A 15,463-nucleotide genomic window follows, 5' to 3' on the forward strand; every position below is an offset into this window, starting at 1 on the left:
TGAACGGAAGACAATAAAGTGGTCGATGATAACACAAATCATCGAGGGCAAGGATGGTACTTCTCATCATGAATTCAATTGATATCCTGGAAGGGGTCAAAATGTTGATGATGATCATGACACATTTCTCGAGAGGTTTCAAGAAGATGTAACCGATCGGCGATGACATCAAGTCAACGGAATGATGAAGCGAGAAGTTATTGAAACCATAGGTACGACACAAACTTGAAATCAAGCTTGTCATTCAAGGACAATTGTTATGACAAGGAAGATCGACGTAAGATTAGCTCACCTCGAAATTTTTGCTCCGGGAAGAAGGACCAGGTAGCACAGTTAAAATCAGCATGACAAAGGTATAGCCAAGCAGGCTAGGAATGACGTGATCGGGTTTATAACCTCAAGAGTTGATTAATCACGGTGCGGACTTGAGTCAGTTATCGGTGTCTTTGAGTGTTTAATAACTTAGAGCCCGTGAAAAATTGGAATCAATGGGAATGTAGCACTTGATGAAGAACTCATAAGAAGTTATGCGGTTCCATGATATTCTCGAGATACCAGAGTGTAATACTCGACGGTAGATCAAAGTAAAGGTTGGACTGGGGTATTGATCCACAGAAGACAAATGCTTAAACTTGCTCGAGAAAAGGAATCAAGGAATATCAATATGGCCAAAACCATAGTTGCAAGGGATCCAATTCAAAGACACCGGAAGAATTATCCAACTGATTAAAAGTTTTGCAAGAAGCTTCCATGATAAGTTCCACATCGAGTCCATGGGCATGAACACTAAGTTCAAGGTCGACTCCCACTTCTTCAATGCATAACCTTCCATTCACCTCTCGCTTTCAAAGAAGTTGTAGTGTTGAAAATTTAATTGGCATAACACTACAAGAGTATGACTCGTGAAAAACTTTCGAGTCCATACGGTTTAGGGAAGGCATAGGTTCAACCCATCAGGGCACCTTAGGAACATATAACACAAACTTCAGGAGTAATTAACACAAGTTCGAAAGTAAAGCATGGTTGGCAAAAGGAAAGGATACAATTTACCGAAGGCAATATGTATCAGGGGAGGAGCGCATGAGATTTTGAATATGAAGGACATTGCCAGATAATAATTCAACAAAGGATTCAGCGGTGCTCAATGGATCTGATGTGAGTATCAGTACTCAATCAGAAGGGGGAAAGAATGCAAAGGCATTAGATTATAGAAACAGCTGAATAATTCGACGTTCAAGTTGAAGGGAACTAGGTGGACAATCAATTACAACATGATTGGCCGAGATCCAGCCATGTCTAGAATGACGTATGAGCAGGAAGGTCAAATTTCAGGGTTCGGCTGATGATTGCGAGCAATCGCAACATAATGAATCAATAGGCTCAGGAAGACAATGACAAAGGATGTTAATGAATATTGATGGACATATGGATTTAACCATAATGCGGGTAGACAAGAATTTCGGGAGCACTAGGCTGCAGAGGATCTTCAGGAGATCCAATTGCATTCGAAGAATTTTGTGAGACATATGATCAACTAGGGATGAACGAACCCCTGATAAGTTTGAGGAATTATTCGTAGGGTTATTCAGGCGGAAAAGAGTTGCATGGCAGTCGAAAAAGGATTCTCAAAAGTCGGAGAATACTTTCGAGTATCTTGTAATAACAAGAACAACTAGGGATGAAAGTATGAACGGCGAGGGTGCACAGTTATGCATAAGGATGCAATGGTGTTAAGGGATTGCAAAAGAAATCAACACAAGTTCTCAGGAGTACATCTAAGAGTATTGTCAGAATCTTCTGTTGAAGCAGTCGATCGTTCGGACCGAGGGGCTCTCCGGGAGAAAGTATTTACGAGAACCTAGAGTTTAGAGCTAGCATATCATTTAACCCGAATAGGAGAGAGATCAGAGTCCCAGAGTATAGACAAGGAGTAAAAGATCCTAATACCACCCAATGGCGACGTGGGCCCGTAAGCCACACAGCCATGTTAGTAGAAGTTTTTCAATGACTAGACTCGATTTCAGCCAAGGAGTTGGAAAGGGGGATTCCTACAGGCAGTTGGCTCTGATACCAACTTGTGACGCCCCCGATTCAATCGTGTACTGATCATACACGCAAACGTGTATGATCAAGATCAGGGACTCACGGGAAGATATCACAACACAACTCTACAAATAAAATAAGTCATACAAGCATCATATTCCAAGCCAGGGGCCTCAAGGGCTCGAATACAAGTGCTCGATCATAGACGAGTCAGCGAAAGCAACAATATCTGAGTACAGACATAAGTTAAACAAGTTTTCCTTAAGAAGGCTAGCACAAACTGGGATATAGATCGAAAGACGCATTGGCCTCCTGCCTGGGATCCTCCTAAACTACTCCTAGTCGTCAACGGGCTGCATGTAGTAGTAGACACATCTAGTGTAGTAGGAGTCATCGTCAACGGTGGCGTCTAGCTCCTGGACTCCATCGTTTGGTCGCAGCAATCGGGTATAGGAAGGGGGGAAAGGGGGAGCAAAGCAACCGTGAGTACTCATCCAAAGTACTCGCAAGCAAGGAGCTACACTACATATGTATGCATTGGTATCAAATGGAATAAGGCTATCATATGTGGACTGAACTGCAGAATGCCAGAATAAGAGGGGGATAGCTAGTCCTATCAAAGACTACGCTTTTGGCCACCTCCATCTTGCAGCATGTAGAAGAGAGCAGAAGGTAAGTCCACCAAGTAGCATCGTGTAGCATAATCCTACCCAGCGATCCTCTCCTCGTCGCCCTGTTAGAGAGCGACCACCGGGTTGTATCTAGCACTTGGAAGGGTGTGTTTTATTCAGTATCCGGTTCTAGTTGTCATAAGGTCAAGGTACAACTCCAAGTCGTCCTGTTACCGAAGATCACGGCTATTCGAATAGTTTAACTTCCCCGCAGGGGTGCACCACATTTCCCAACATGCTCGAACCCCTTTGTTTGGACACACTTTCCTGGGTCATGCCCGGCCTCGGAAGATCAACACATCGCAGCCCTACCTAGGCACAACAGAGAGGTCAGCACGGCGGTCTAAATCCTATGGCGCAGGGGTCTGGGCCCATCACCCATTGCACACCTGCATGTTGCGAGGGCGGCCGGTGAGCAGACCTAGCCTCTCTTATACAAGAGCAGGTGTTCCAGTCCAACCCGGCGCGCGCCGCTCAATCGTTGACGTCACGAAGGCTTCGGCTGATACCACGATGTCGAGTGCCCATAACTGTCCCCGCGTAGTTGGTTAGTGCATATAGGCCAGTAGCCAGACTCACATCAAATACCCAGATCTTGTTAAGCATGTTATTTTGAAGTAACCGCGAATGCCGACCAGGGCCAGGCCCACCTCTCTCCTAGGTGGTCTCAACCTGCCCTGTCGCTCCACCTCAAAGTAACAGTCGGGGGCCGTCAGGAACTCAGGCCCAGCACTACCTGGATGGAGCCACCTGCCCCTTCAGCCCCCACATCCGAATCACTTGCGGGTACTCAATGAGCCGACCCGTCTTTAGTCACTACCTGTATAGTATGTATGTATGTATAAGTATATTCCCGTGATCACCTCCCGAGTGATCACGGCCCGATAGTATAGCATGGCAGACGAATAAGAATGTAGGGCCACTGATGATAAACTAGCATCCTATACTAAGCATGTAGGATTGCAGGTAAGGTATCAACAGTTGTAGCAACAATGATAGGCTATGCATCAGAATAGGATTAACGGAAAGCAGTAACATGCTACACTACTCTAATGCAAGCAGTATAGAGAAGAGTAGGTGATATCTGGTGATCAAGGGGGGGGGGCTTGCCTGGTTGCTCTGGTAAGAGAGAGGGGTCGTCAACACCGTAGTCGTACTGGGTAGAAGCGGCGTCGTTCTCGGTGTCTAGCGAGAGAAGAGGGGGAAAACAATAAATAGTAAGCAAACATATGCATAGCGATGCATGACATGACAAGTAGCGGTGCTAGGGGTGCCCTAACGCGGTATGAGGTGGTACCGGTGAAGGGGGAAAACATCCGGGAAAATATCCCCAGTGTTTAGCGTTTCTGGACAAATGAACTAGAGGGGGTAAGTTGCGTATTCTCTATGCTAGGGATGCGTGGCGGACGAACAGACTGCGTATCCGGATTCGTCTCGTCGTTCTGAGCAACTTTCATGTACAAAGTTTTTCCATCCGAGCTACGGTTTATTTTATACGATTTTAAAAGATTTAAATCATTTTTAGGATTTATTTAATTATTTTAATTCAAAATTATCCAGAATAGTGCCAGCTGACGTCATCATGACGTCAGCGGTCAACTATGACAGTTGACCGGGTCAAACTGACATGTGGGTCCCACTGTCATTGACTAAGACTAACAGTTTAATTAACTTAGTTAATTAATTAGTTTAATTAATCAAATTTAATTAATTAATAATATTATTATTATTTTCATTTTCATTTTTTTAATACGTTCTGGGGTGGGCCCTGGCTGTCATTGGGCCAGGGGCCCCAACGGGTGCATGGGTGGCGGTTTACGGGCGCTGGGCGTACTGACGTGAGAGCCCGAGCGAGGCTGTGGGCACCGGGTCGCCGAACCCGGGCGCGTGTTGGCTGGCCGACGGCCAGAGTAGGGCGACCGCAGCTGGAGGGAGCGGCAGGCACCGACGACTGCAGAAGCGGCAGAGCGGGGCGGACGCGAAGGGGGCGAGGGCCCTAGCAGCGAGCGGAGCAGGCGAGCGCGGGTGCTCGTGACAGCGAGTGGCGCGACGGATGCATCAGCGGGGCGTAGTAGCAGCAGCGCACGGCGAGTAGGACGGAGCGGGGCCAGGCGGTCGCCGTGGTGGGCGGCGAGCGGCGAACACGGGCTGGCAAGCCCGCGCCGGGCGGGCGGCGAGCGCGTGCGCGCGAGGCGGTTGTGGTGGTGCGGGGCAGTGCAGGGGGGTCGGCGGGGGAGCGGGGGTTGTGGAGCACAGGGGAGGGGCCAGGAAGGGCTTGGCCGACTCGGGCGCGCTGTCTGGGCGCCGGTGCGGGCGACGGCCACGGCGGGGAGCGCGCGGGAGCATGGCGGAAGCGGCGGTGAGCGCGGGCGCGCGCATCTGGCGTGGCCGGAAGTAGAGAGGGGGGAGAGGGAAGGTGCGACCAGCTCGGCAGCTCACCTCGTAGCTATAGGGGGTGGCAGTGGGGGTCGAGGAGGAGGACGGGGATGCGTCGCCGGCGAGGAGGAGAGGTCGAGGCGGCGGCGGACGGCAGCGGGCATCGAGGGCACGGCGTGGGAACGACGACCTCGGCACGGGGCGAGGAGGAGGCCGAGGCATGCAGGGCGATGGCGATGCAGCGACGCGGAGGCGGCAGTCCTCAGGTGGGACGCGTCGGGTGGAGGTGGCAGGCGGCGATGCGGTCCGGGGGGGGGGGTCGCTCCCCCGATCTTGAAATGGGGCGGGGAGAGGGAGGAGTGAGGAGAGTGGGGTGGGTTAGGGTTTAGGATGGGGGGTTAAGCAGGGGGGTCGAGGTGGGCCGGCCTGCTCAGAGTGGCTGAGGCCCAGTTGGCCATGGAGGTTCTTTTACCTTTTTTTTATTTTACTTCCTGTTTATTTATCTTTTAGTCTTTAATGTATTTTAGTTTAATTAAAAGACAAAAATAAACTTCCAAATTAGTATTATCATTTAACCCACGACCACAAAAAGTTTGACCCCTAAATAAAATGTTTTAGTATTTTTACAATTTATAAAAGGCATTTAATTGATGTTTTAGTTATTGTTTTAATTATCTTAGTGCATTTATTTTATAGAAATGTGGTTTCTCTACCAATATTACCTATGATTTAATTGCCACATTTAGAACATTTTAGTTTTAACATTTAAATTTTTTTTGACTTTATTTTAAATTTGAATTTGAACGGGTTTTGAATCAACGTGAGGTTATCAACAGTAATCGTGGGGACATGGCATCGCTAGCAGAGGGTTACTGTAGCTTAATTATCCGGGCGTCACAAGATTGAAAAAGTTTGAGAACATTAAAAGTATGAAACAATTGCTTGGCTTGTCATCGGGGTTGTGCATGATTAAATACGTTGTGTGATAAAGATGGAGCATAGCCAGACTATATGATTTTGTAGGGATATCTTCCTTTGGCCATGTTATTTTGAGAAGACATAATTGCTTAGTTAGTATAATTTAAGTATTATTATTTTTATGTCAATATTAAACTTTTGTCTTGAATCTTATGGATCTGAACATTCATGCCACAATAAATAGAATTACTTAGAGAAATATGTTAGGTAGCATTCTACATCAAAAATTCTGTTTTTATCATTTACCTACTCGAGGCCGAGCAGGAATTAAGCTTGGGGATGCTGATACGTCTCCAACGTATCTATAATTTTTTATTGTTCCATGCTATTATATTATCAACCTTGGATGTTTTATATGCATTTATATGCTATTTTATATGAATTTTGGGACTAACCTATTAACCCAGAGCTCAGTGCCAGTTCTGTTTTTTCCTTGTTTTAGAGTATCGCAGAAAAGGAAATCAAACGGAGTCCAATTGACCCGAAACTTCACGGAACTTATTTTTGGACCAGAAGAAGCCCACGGAGTATCGGAGTTGGACCAGGAGAGTCCCGGGCTTCCCACGAGGGTGGGGGGCGCGCCCACCCCCTGGGCGCGCCCCCCTGCCTCGTGGACAGATCGGAGGTCCACTGACGTACTTCTTCCTCCCATATATACCCATATACCCTAAAAACTTCGAGGAGCAGAATATATCGGGAGTTCCGCCGCCAGAAGCCTCCGTAGCCACCGAAAACCAATCTAGACCCATTCCGGCACCCTGCCGGAGGGGGAATCCCTCTCCGGTGGCTATCTTCATCATCCCGGTGCTCTCCATGACGAGGAGGGAGTAGTTCTCCCTCGGGGCTGAGGGTATATACCAGTAGCTATGTGTTTGATCTCTCTCTCTCTCTCTCTCTCTCTCTCTCTCTCTCGTGTTCTTGAGGTGATACGATCTTGATGTATCGCGAGCTTTGCTATTATAGTTGGATCTTATGATGTTTATCCCCCTCTACTCTCTTGTAATGGATTGAGTTTTCCCTTTGAAGTTATCTTATCGGATTGAGTCTTTAAGGATTTGAGAACACTTGATGTATGTCTTGCGTGGGATAACCGTGGTGACAATGGGTTATTCTATTGATTCACTTGATGTATGTTTTGGTGATCAACTTGTGGGTTCTGCCCATGAACCGATGCATGGGGTTGGCACACGTTTTCGTCTTGACTCTCCGGTAGAAACTTTGGGGCACTCTTTGAAGTACTTTGTGTTGGTTGAATAGATGAATCTGAGATTGTGTGATGCATATCGTATAATCATACCCACAGATACTTGAGGTGACATTGGAGTATCTAGGTGACATTAGGGTTTTGGTCGATTTGTGTCTTAAGGTGTTATTCTAGTACGAACTCTAGGGCTGTTTGTGACACTTATAGGAATAGCCCAACAGATTGATTGGAAAGAATAACTTTGAGGTGGTTTCGTACCCTACCATAATCTCTTCATTTGTTCTCCGCTATTAGTGACTTTGGAGTGACTCTTTGTTTCATGTTGAGGGATAGTTATGTGATCCAATTATGTTATTATTGTTAAGAGAACTTGCACTAGTGAAAGTATGAACCATAGGCCTTGTTTCAACGCATTGCAATACTGTTTACGCTCACTTTTATCATTAGTTACCTTGATGTTTTTATATTTTCATATTACAAAAACCTATATCTACCATCCATATACCACTTGTCTCACCATCTCTTCGCCGAACTAGTGCACCTATATAATTTACCATTGTATTGAGTGTGTTGGGGACACAAGAGACTCTTTGTTATTTGGTTGCAGGGTTGTTTGAGAGAGACCATCTTCATCCTATGCCTCCTACGGATTGATAAACCTTAGGTCATCCACTTGAGGGAAATTTGCTACTGTCCTACAAACCTCTGCACTTGGAGGCCCAACAACGTCTACAAGAAGGTTGTGTAGTAGACATCACTTAAGTCCGTCCGAATCATGTTAGCAAATTGCCACATTTTATGAAATCTGGCAAATGGATGTCAAAACTACATTCCTTAATGGATTTCTTAAGAAGAGTTGTATATGATGCAACCAGAAGGTTTTGTCAATCCTAAATGTGCTAACAAAATGTGCAAGCTCCAGTGATCCATCTATGGACTGGTGCAAGCATCTCAGAGTTGGAATATACGCTTTGATGAGTTGATCAAAGCATATAGTTTAATACAGACTTGTGGTGAAGCATGTATTTACAAGAAAGTGAGTGGGAGCACTACAACATTTCTGATCAATATATGTGAATGACATATTGTTGATCGGAAATAATGTAGAATTTTATGGAAAGCACAAAGGAGTATTTGAAAGGAGTTGTTTCAAATAAAGACCTCGGTGAAGCTACTTACATATTGAGCATCAAGATCTATAGAGATAGATCAAGACGCTTGATAAGTTTTTTCATTGAGTACATACCTTGACAAGATTTTGAAGTAGTTCAAAATGGAACAATCAAAGAAAGAGTTCTTACATGTGTTACAAGGTGTGAAATTGAGTAAGACTCAAAACCCGACCACGGCAGAAGATAGAAAGAAAATGAAAGTCATTCCCTATGCCCCAGCCATAGTTTCTATAAAGTATGCCATGCTGTGTACTAGATCTATTTTATTCCCTACACTCTGTTTAGCAAGGGGGTACAATAGTGATCTAGGAGTAGATCACTGGACAGCGGTCAAAATTATCCTTAGTGGAATAAGGATATGTTTCTCAATTATGGAGGTGACAAAAGGTTTGTCGTAAAGGGTTACGTCAATGCAAATTTTGACACTAATCCAGATGACTCTAAGTCTCAATCTGGATACATTTTGAAAGTGGGAGCAATTAGCTAGAGTAGCTCCATGCAAAGCATTGTTGACATATAAATTTGCAAAATACATACGGATCTGAATGTGGCAGACCCGTAGACTAAACTTCTCTCACAAGCAAAACATGATCACACCTTAGTACTCTTTGGGTGTTAATCACACAGCGACGTGAACTAGATTGTTGACTCTAGTAAACCCTTTGGGTGTTGGTCACATGACGATGTGAACTATGGGTGTTAATCACATGGTGATGTGAATTATTGGTGTTAAATCACATGGCGATGTGAACTAGATTATTGACTCTAGTGCAAGTGGGAGACTGAAGGAAATATGCCCTAGAGGCAATAATAAAGTTATTATTTATTTCCTTATTTCATGATAAGTTTATTATTCATGCTAGAATTGTATTAACCGGAAACATGGTACATGTGTGAATACATAGACAAACATAATGTCACTAGTATGCCTCTACTTGACTAGCTCGTTAATCAAAGATGGTTATGTTTCCTAACCATAGACATGAGTTGTCATTTGATTAATGGGATCACATAATTAGGAGAATAATGTGATTGACTTGACCCATTCTGTTAGCTTAGCACTTGATCGTTTAGTATGTTGCTATTACTTTCTTCATGACTTATACATGTTCCTATGACTATGAGATTATGTAACTCCCGTTTACCGGAGGAACACTTTGTGTGCTACCAAATGTCACAACATAATTGAGTGATTATAAAGGTGCCCTACAGGTGTCTCTAAAGGTACTTGTTGGGTTGGCATATTTCGAGATTAGGATTTGTCACTCCGATTGTTGGAGAGGTATCTCTGGGCCCACCCGGTAATGCACATCACTATAAGCCTTGCAAGCATTGTAACTAATGAGTTAGTTGTGGGATGATGTATTACGAAACGAGTAAAGAGACTTGCCGGTAACGAGATTGAACTAGATATTGAGATACCGACGATCAAATCTCGGGCAAGTAACATATCGATGATAAAGGGAACAACGTATGTTGTTATGCGGTTTGACCGATAAAGATCTTCGTAGAATATGTGGGAGCCAATATGAGCATCCAGGTTCCGCTATTGGTTATTGACCGGAGACGTGTCTCGGTCATGTCTACATAGTTCTCGAACCCGTAGGGTCCGCACGCTTAACGTTCGGTGACGATTTGTATTATGAGTTTATGTGTTTTGATGTACCGAAGGTAGTTTGGAGTCCCGGATGAGATCGCGGACATGACGAGGAGTCTCGAAATGGTCGAGACGTAAAGATCGATATATTAGACGACTATATTCGGACATCGGAAAGGTTTCGAGTGGTTCGGGTATTTTTTCGGAGTACCGGGGAGTTACAGGAATACGGGGGAAGAAGTATATGGGCCTTATCGGGCTTTAGGGGAGAGAGAGAGAGTCAGGCTACACGCCCCCCCCCCAATGACTAGTCCGAATTGGACTAGGGGGAGGGGCGGCGCCCCCTCCTTCCTTCTCTTCCCTCTTCCCCTTCCTTGTCTCCTACTCCTACTACTTGGAAAGGGGAGGAATCCTACTCCCGGTGGGAGTAGGACTCCTCCAGGGCGCGCAATAAGGGCCGGCCCTTCCCCCTCCTCCACTCCTTTATATACGTGGCCAGGGGGCACCCCATAGACACAACAATTGATCTCTTGATCTCTTAGCCGTGTGCGGTGCCCCCCTCCACCATATTCCACCTCGATCATATCGTAGCGGTGCTTAGGTGAAGCCCTACGTCGGTAGCAACATCATCACCGTCACTACGCCGTCGTGCTGATGGAACTCTCCCGTGAAGCTCTGCTGGATCGGAGTTCGCAGGACGTCATCGAGCTGAACGTGTGCTGAGCTCGGAGGTGTCGTACGTTCGGTACTTGGATCAGTCGGATCGTGAAGACGTACGACTACATCATCCGCGTTGTGCTAACGATTCCGCTTTCGGTCTACGATGGTATGTAGACAACACTCTTCCCTCTCGTTGCTATGCATCTCCATGATTTTGTGTGTGCGTAAGAATTTTTTTGAAATTACTACGTTTCCCCAACAAATACCCCCTAGAGGGCGGGAGCCCCTACGATATTGGATCTATCCTCCTCTTTTTATCTAGGGTTTCTATCTATTTTTGGTCCTCTTTTCTGGCCGAGCACCGTTTCTTAAATATTTGAAATTCCATAACTCTGATCGGGCTGAAATTTTCACATGATTTTTTCTTCATAATTACCTTCGTTGCGGCCGAAGGAGAGCTCCAACAGACTTACGGTTTGTCCACAAGCCAGGCCCCCACACCTTCGGGGGGGGGGGGGGGTTAGGCGCGCCCTACTGGCTTTTAAGGCCCAGGACCCTCATCTTGTGTTGATTCTTGGGCCATAAATTCAGATATGTACAATAAAAAATCCACGTAAAGTTTCAGGTCATTCCGGTTCTATGAATTTTTCACCTAAAACCCCCAATACAATAGAAACAAGAACTGGCCATTGGCACTGGATTAATAGGTTAGTCCAAATAGAAATAATATAAATTGTTGTCAAGAAATATGTAAAAGTGGTATGATAATAGCATGACACAACACAAAATTATGGATACGTCGGAGACGTATCAGAGTGGGGGAACACAGTTAGGCACATATGAATGCATTCGTGGATACAATTGCCATGTTTGGGCTTGAAGATTTGGGTCAACATGGCTGATTTTGGACTTTCAAAAGGAAGGTGGCAGGTAGTTCCTAAACCAGGATTAGATTGGACTGAGCACTTGGCTCAGCTGAATGGGATCACAATTCCCTATGGCATTGTTGAGTCACCTTACCACAGCGACTAAGATCATTCTCCGATCTTGCTGCGGCTAGAGAACGAGACAAATTTAGGTGGGGGAAACATCCAGTTTCGCTATGAAGTGATGTGGGGTACCCATGAAGACTTAAAACAAACCGTTGATGCTACATGGAAGTCGAACGACCATGAATCAACGGTGGATGATGTTTGATCCAAGTTGATTAGACTACTTTTTGATCTTTGTTTCTGTCTTTCAACAATGTTAGAAAGGAGATAAATAATTTGGAAAAAGAGTAGGAAGATCTATGTAATAACCCAACAAGCATAGGCCCTTCACATATCGATAATAAGATTAATGATAGACTTGTTGAGCTTTACTACCGGGAAGAACTCATGTGGGGTCAACAGTCTTGGGTGGAATGACTCTCAACTGGAGATAAAAATACACACTTTTCTTTTCATGTGAGAGCTTCAATGCGGAGTAAAAAAATATTAGCACTTTGAAGAAACTGGATGGTAGCATGATGGTAGAGTCGATCGAGATGCAATAGATGGCTAGAATTAGATAAATTTACATGCTTTCTCATTCCATTTGCGAGGAGTTGGATGAGAAGAAACTCTCATGTTCAGTTCTGGAAACACTTTTCGTTAGTGAGATTGAATATTTTTATGCAAAAAGAAGTACTTTAAAAATCACCTCTATCCCTTCATCTCCAAATTATTACAAATATCAATTAACGAAGCGTTTGGTTTGAGTCTTTCTCTAGAGTCCTATATTATTCTTTCTCTGGGTTTCCATAGTAAATTTTGGCTCCCATATTCATCTTCTAGGGGTCTTATCCATTAGACAATGGACGCTTTTCTTTTATATTTTATTCTTTCTTTTATTTTTTTGTCTTGTTTAAGCTTTCTATCAAATCGCTGCAATTGATGTCCAATAATAAGGAGAAGGAAGAGATCTTCAAAAAGTAGGCTTTATGATACGATAAAGAATCAAACTTGTTTACATTTTACCAGGAAAATTTACACCACCAGCTATGAAGGAATACCTCGGAGGGTGTGTAGGGGATCTAGGAGGTTCTCTCTCATGTTCCAAGAAAAGTTATACCACCAACTATGAGGGGTGTCCAAACTGCACCGTAATCTCCTATTGAAGTTAATAAGGCATTGTTCGAGATGTTCCCAACAAAAGCACCGAGACAAGATATATATCAGACACATTTTTTCGATGCCATTGGGATGTGTGCGGCCCAGCGACCAGGACTGTTCGCAGGGAGAAAAGTGTGGAGTGCATAAATGGCACCATTTTGCTTCTCATTCCAAAGGTACCAAATCTCACTCTCTTGTCACATTTCTGACCAACCAGTCTATGAAGTGTACTGTACAAAATTGTTTCTAAAGTTGTGGCCAACCGACTAAATATGATTTTGTCGAAAATTGTTTCAGAAGAATAACATCATGCATTCATATATATTGTGCTCATAACTGATAATATCATCTCAGCATATGAATGTTTGCATTTCATGAAGCAAAATAGGGCGAAGAAGAATATCTACTGTGCTCTAGAGCTTGATATGATGAAAGCCTATATAGGGTTGAATGGACATATTTGCAGGCTATAATGAGGGAAATGGGCTTTCCTTCAACTTTGATACGGTTATGGGTATGGTTAGAATAGTCTCTCTCTCATCATTTGCACAGGGAGCCCGCCATGACTGTTAGCTTCAAGCTCCGCCGCCAGATCCGGTCACCCAGGCACCTCCTCGTCCGGATCTGCTCCTTCCCGCTGCTGCACACCTTCCCCAGCTCGAGATCGAGCACGTCACCGCCATGGACCTCCTGTTCGTGCAGTAGCACGAGGGAGACAATGCCCCGCCTCGACCACGCGCCTGGGCCGCTTCCCTTTGCCAGATGTGTGTGTGAGAGAGGGGATGAGAAAGAAGAAGAAGAAGAAGAAGAAGAAGAAGAAGAAGACCAAGTCAATTTGTGTATGTGGCAAAAAAATTCTGCCAACTCAGCCTGACCAGCGGGTCTGACCAATTAGTGATGTCATCCAAATGCTTAGTATTTTTCATCGGTGTTTTTTTGCCACTATCAAATTTTCGGTTCGGTGCAAAGTGTCACGTTTTGTAAAATGGTGGTTTTTCGAAAGTTATGACGTGAAAGTGGTGGTTATGTGCATTTTACTCGATCACGTCGTATGACACGATTAATCAATAAAGCTTAGTTGTGTTGTCTAAAGAAACATCTGCTTCCCCTAAGACAAAAATCCTCTCGCGAGAGTTAACAACTGAAAAACGTTGATCGGGTTGGGTAAGGCATCCTTCTCTCCATTGGGAATTGTACAAGGAAAGAAGTCGAGAACCGAAAGTGCCTTTCTGCTCCCGAGCTCATTTGAGCTCGGTGATCAGTAAAATCGAAAAAAAATCAAAAAAATTCAAAAAATTCTAAATTTTTTTAGGAGAAATATTGACAAAAGTTCTAAGTGCTTGCAAAAATTCATCATGAAATTACATTCCTGTAAAGTGTGGCAAAAAAAACAAATTCAGTGCTCCAAAATGCTTTTGAAAGTAGCTTTTTCAGAGTATTGATTTTGTTTTTTTTGCCACGCCTTCAAGAAATGTGATTTCATGGCGAATTTTTGTAAGCACTTAGAACTTTTGTCAATGTTTCTCCCAAAAAAAATTTAATTTTTTTTTGATTTAGTTTTGATTTTACTGTTCACCCGAGCTCATTTGAGCTCGGGTGCAGAAACTCCGCGTCCAGAACCGTCGAGAACACAGAACCGTCGAGAACACACGTCAAAGATAGAAAGAGATGTCAACAACCTTGTCGAATTGTTAAGTAATCATGCAAACGTTGGTACATGCACATAGGATACTGATACTATATTCGTATATTGGACTGTAGTAGGTGAAGGAAAGATGGTGCTACGAACTGAAGTTACCTGCGATTCTGTGGGACTTGTTTCGGAGCTATGCTGGTTGCTTTGGCGACAGTGACCGGCTGAACTAATTTTCCATTGTGTTGTGCCTTTCTCCAGGAGCTAGCCAATCTTGCTGTACCATGCAAGTGATGTTTCGATGATTAAGCTGCAGAACCTAACTTTGACTGATGTTTCTGCCTTTTCTCCAGGAGCTAATCCAGAATACCTTAGATTAAACATAATGTAAACGTCAATTTTGATCGACTACTCCGGAAAACAACATCCCAAATCTGTCATATATATATACAGTAGGAAAGATTGATGCGAAACCACCGTCCACCGAGGAGCACAAAATTGGCAAAAGTCATTATTCTAACCTGTGATGAAAATCAATTCACAAACTAAACTATTGGCGAAAAAATTTCACTCCTTTGATCCTTTCGTGTAGCGCCCGATGGTTAGACGCCACATTATATTGTGCAACGCCTGACTAACAGGCGCTACACGCCTGGCCAACGTCGCACCCCGGACGGTCTCAAAATTGCTAAGTCAGTGTGCAACGCCTGAGAGTTAGACGCTACACTATATAGTATTTTTTTTGGAAAAGGAGGTTAAACCATCTGCCTCTGCAACAGCCGATATATACATCCATCTTTATTAATTATTTCACAAAGGTCTGACAAGAAAATACATCAAGCCACCCAAAGCCACAACTCACACCTACAAACTTAATAATATGGAGTGCTCTCACCCTTCATATCTAAAATCAGTATCGTCGCCGATCCATCCACATAACATATCGGGACCAACAGCTGGTGCAGCAGACCTAAAGCGTGCACCACATGCACAC

Source organism: Triticum aestivum, chromosome 2A (assembly GCF_018294505.1).
Source record: "Triticum aestivum cultivar Chinese Spring chromosome 2A, IWGSC CS RefSeq v2.1, whole genome shotgun sequence".
In the NCBI taxonomy this organism is placed as follows: domain Eukaryota; kingdom Viridiplantae; phylum Streptophyta; class Magnoliopsida; order Poales; family Poaceae; genus Triticum; species Triticum aestivum.